This window comes from Berghia stephanieae, chromosome 14, assembly GCF_034508935.2.
Source record: "Berghia stephanieae isolate SIO BIC M18660-M18661 chromosome 14, UCSD_Bste_1.3, whole genome shotgun sequence".
NCBI lineage: Eukaryota > Metazoa > Mollusca > Gastropoda > Nudibranchia > Aeolidiidae > Berghia > Berghia stephanieae.
Genome location: NC_088373.1, coordinates 29,159,701 through 29,165,264, shown reverse-complemented (window position 1 = coordinate 29,165,264; position 5,564 = coordinate 29,159,701).

Below are 5,564 nucleotides of genomic sequence, written 5' to 3'. Positions count from 1 at the left end.
GGGGAGATCAACTCCACTGGCGCTCGACCTTAAGTAGGTTAAGCGCCATTAATCTCTTGAAGAGAAAACACAGGGGCGTGGCTATATTGGTTGGTTTGGTGCCTGGCTTTAAAAATGGATTACAGCATTTTTTAAAAAAAACGTAGAAAAGGTATAGACCGCCTCTTACTTATTTGAGTAAGCCTTTTCTTTAAATTTTTAACCTTTCTTTTGATTTTACAAATATAGCATGTTTTAAGTCATCATCTTCTGATTGCGACCCCGCCTTATACTGTAAGCATGCCACGCCACTGGAAATTTTTTATTTTTTAAAGATAATATTATATTCGAAAAATGAAATTCAATGCAAAATATATTTTTTTTTCATAAAAAGTTTAATTACTTGACGGGCACAATTCTGTAGTATTGTCTTGCAGTTGATCACTCTTATTTAAACCTTAAAACATGCATGAATATCAAGGCTGTATGACCTATTTCATCTTTCATCTCTCTCTACAATTGCCATGTTCATTCTATCGCCAGCCAACAACGAGCAGGGGATGGTCCTCCGGGCTATACTAGACTTTAGATAAATGCACTCTCCAGCAGGTTAGATCATCCTTTACACACTCTTTTTCTATATCTATGAATGTCGCATTTCACGGATTCTGGGGTTTGCGGATGTTCTATTGTAGCCTTATCAATTCGTTATAATTTTGTTTCGCAACTTTTTTTTTTCTTCACTTCACTAACCCCTCATCATTAATAGCTCACCTTTCATTTAATTATTTATTTTTTAATATTTATTTGGCTATTTGTTATTTATTTATTTATTTATAACTATTTGTTATATTAATTTATCCATGAATGAATTCATGAATTTAATTATTATTATTATTATTATTATTATTATTATATTATTATTATATTATTATTATTATTATTATTATTATTATTATTATTATTATTATTATTATTATTATTATGCAGCTATGTGGTCTTGTGGTATGACACGCGCTCAGCACATTGTTGAGTCCATGGAAAAGGCTCTTTACTCACATTCTGTCACCGTACTCAGGTGTAAAATAAGTACCTGGCCGGGAACATCGATGTTTATGTGAGAAAACAATTGTAATATCGCCTAACAGGCGTCATGTCTACACGTTACGTGTTGCTATTGGTCTGGGACCCTTAGTAACGCGCTTTGAGCATGTTTATTGGATATTGCGGCATATAAAAGCTCAAGTTTTATTATTATTATTATTATTATTATTATTATTATTATTATTATTATTATTATTATTATTATTATTATTATTATCATATTATTATTATTATATTATTATTATATTATTATTATTATTATTATTATTATTATTATTATTACTATCATCATCATTTTTGTTGTTGTTGTTACTTTTTTTTTTGGTTTGTTCTGTGTGTTTGTAATCGATGTTGTGAAACGCTAGAGGCATACTCAACTCCTTTTACTTTCATGGACAACTCAATTCAGGCATCATAGTAGTTTCAACGACAGGTCCCAACAACTTACCTGGTTGTAGTTTGGACATGCGACTTTTCCCGGATGTGCTGGGTACCCAAGTAGTACTCGTGGAAGTAATCGAACACTCAAAGACCATTTAGACTGATTAAAGTATTGGAACAAATACCAAAATGACAGCGTATAAAAAGAATAATTTAACGAACTAGGACTGTTTCAGGCTCAAAACCTTTTCTCAGTCAACACAAAAAACAGTTTAACAAAATAATACGAGTCCATATTATAAGCTCGATTACCAGCTATTGTTCACCCAATGACGATGGAAACGACGACAGAGACAAATTTTGATGTTCTCACGAGGGGATAGAGATACAAAGAACTTTTGGGGATGGAGAAAGAAGTTATGTAATGTTTAAAAATGCCCTCCAGGGCCATAAGGCCGTAAGATTTCTATAGCGTTAAAAGGACAAATTCAATTGCTTACTACCTTATGATAGGACACTTGTCTATTGTAACAGATTCAGTTCCCATCACTGTTATGATTACGGTATCGATACCTCCAGATTGCTTGTGTCCAGTGGAGAAATGTTCTGAATAGAACACGTAAAAAGGTAGAGAGAAGAGGAGAGAGAGAGAGAGAGAGAGAGAGAGAGAGAGAGAGAGAGAGAGAGAGAGAGGGGGGGGGGGGGGGGGAGTCTTTCATTAGGTCCATCATTACGTAAAACCCACACTAAAACCAATTGTTGTCTCTGTGAATGACTGTGTGTGTTTGTGTGTCATTTATGGTTTTATTGTTCATCAATTCCATTATCATTCCTCCTTATGTCTAACAATCGCCGCCCTTTTTCTATTTCACATCATACTCTTTCTCCTACTTTGATTTCAAGGTTTTCTTGCATGTCGCCCCTCCCCTTTAATTTTTTTTCCACATATCCTCAACCACGCATGCACCCCCAATCATCCTGTATATGCTTTGATTCTGTTTGGCTCCACAGAGAGTAGTTGCATGCATTGAATGAATATAAAATTACACTTTAAAGGTTTTATCAATCACCCCTTTTATTTAAAAGATTAGCACTACTATGATCTTAAAGTTTTTATTTTTCTATCTGTGTGTGTGAGTGTGTGTGTGTGTGTGTATGTGTGTGTGTGTGTCAATTTGACCAACAATCGTTAGTTTTTTTTCACTCGATAGATTTTAAAGGAAGAAATACTCATCCGATTTGAACACGGTAAAGTGTATTGTCATAGAGAATGAAGTATCAACCCCAAATCCAGAATATTCTCGACATTTTATGACCAAGGCATGACTCTAGATTCCAATACTGCCTGGTATTGATGCTATCCTTGGTTTCCTTGTGAAAATATTAGGATCTGAAATTCGTGCCCAATGGAAGCAATGAGATTTCAGAGGGCTTAGGATGCTGTGCTACTAGGCAAAGCAGATAGAAACTGGCAAGGAAATGAAAGTCACTTAATGTATATGTTGCATTTTAACAGGCAGTGTCATGAAATTTATATAAATGAAATATTAGTTGTTTTTTAGAATTACAAAATTATTTTTTCCTCCACAAAACGTTAAATTGAGGAGTGAAATGGTTTGAGGATTGGGGGGGGGGGGGTCAAGTTTGTTGATTTATTAGGAACCCGTCGATGACTTGAGGTTGCGACTTGGTGTTTGATTTTTTACCCATTCTGTTAATAAGTCGATAATATATAAGGACTGTAAACACCCTCGAATTTTAATTTAAAATATCAAGAAAAGCAAGAATAATACAAAAACCAAAATATATTATGAAAAAAAAATAATAAAGGAGGGGAAAACAAAACAAAACCAATTGTTGCATGAAGTCTGAATGTGAAATACTTTGTTCATCTGTTCGGACTTTTTCTTTTCTCAGTTATTATTCTCATCTTTAATACGATAGTAATTTTAGTTATCTCCCACCAACGCAATTCGTTTAGGCCTTTTTATAATGACATTAATGACAAGGCAAGCTTTTCTGATAATTCTCACGTAGTCGACGACTAATAAGATTATCACAACTAAGAGTACTAAAACTATTATTACGACAACGTCTACCACCACTATTATTACGACAACGTCTACCACCACTATTATTACGACAACGTCTACCACCACTATTATTACGACAACGTCTACCACAACTATTATTACGACAACGTCTATCACCACTATTATTACGACAACGTCTACCACCACTATTATTACGACAACGTCTACCACCACTATTATTACGACAACGTCTACCACCACTATTATTACGACAACGTCTACCACCACTATTATTACGACAACGTCTACCACCACTATTACGACAACGTCCCACCCTATATACGACACGTCTACCACCACTACTACTACTGCACTGCTACTACTACTACTACTACTACTACTACTACTACTACTACTTACTACTAACTACTACTACTACTACTACTACTACTACTACTACTACTACTACTACTACTACTACTACAATACTACTACTACTACTACTACTACTACTACTACTAACTACTACTACTACTACTATACTACTAACTACTATTACTACTACTACTACTACTACTACTACTACTACTACTACTACTACTACTACTATACTACACTACTACTACACTACTACTACAACACTATTACTACTACTACTACTACTACTACTACTACTACTACTACTACTACTACTACTACTACTACTACCACCATTTCTCCTTTTCTTCACCCCCCCCCACCACACACACACACACACACACACACACACACAAAGCATTCCCACACACACACACACACAAAGCATTCCCACATACTAGTACGCTAATCACCGGACTGCTCTCGACGAGTCCTTCACTAAAATAGTTGATAATCTGGCTGTATTCGATGTGTAGATACTAAAGGCAATAAACAAGATAACATTATTGGTCAAACCTGTGCTTTTCCTACTACGCTACAAAACCCTTGGCCCACTCAAACTTACTTATCTCTCGCATAGGATTGATCTCTTTCTTGTTGACCCCTTTTTCTTATATCGCTCAGTTCGTCCCCACTTGAAATGTCCTGCTCTTCTTTACACTGTTTAAACACCCCTTTTCTATTTTGCAGTTAAAATAAATATAAATAAATAATGATAATGAATAAATAAATAAATACGATGAATAAGATGACCTTAACTTGTCCTGCTTCCTTTACACGTTTAAACACCTTCTATTTTGCAATAATATAATATAAAATAAAATAAATAATATAATAAATAATAATAATAAATAATAAGATACATAAATAAATATATAAATAAATAATAATTAAATACATAAATAATAAATAATATATAAAATAAAATAATAAAATAAATAATAATAATAAATAAATAATAATAAATAATAATAAATTAAAATAAATATAATAAATAATATAAATAAATAAATAAATACATACATAAATAAATAAATAAATAATTATCGATGAACTAAGATGACCCTAAACATGTCCAAAATTCTTGAATTCGAGACTAACACAATCTTGAGCACAACGGGACGATAGAAAAGGACCTTTAGATTTATCTATCTATCTATCTATATATCTATCTATCTATCTATCTATCTATCTATCTATCTATCTATCTGTCTGTCTGTCTGTCTGTCTCATTTCGAGTTTCGAGTAAGGTCCATTTTTAGAACGTCGTACATCATTGCGACAATGTGCAATCGTTACCAAGTAACCATTGGCCAGCATGCATAATATTGACAATATGTGTAAGAAGTGTACACAGACCTGTCACCTATACTGTATTGTTGAACGTGGCCTTTATCGTGAAAATACAAGAAAGAATAAACCAGGATAAAGAAATGATTTAATTATATATATATTATTATGACAGACACAATATGATACAATAAGTGTTCTCGATTGGCATGTCGATTTGTCGCTACTTGAAATCTATATTCACGCTGTGGGGACAGCGTGGCTCAGCGGCACGGTCTTGGATTCGTACCCAAAAAGGTACCGAGTTCGACTACCTGCCTCGTTGGGTGGTCTTGAGCATGTCACCTTGCCCTAGCTCAC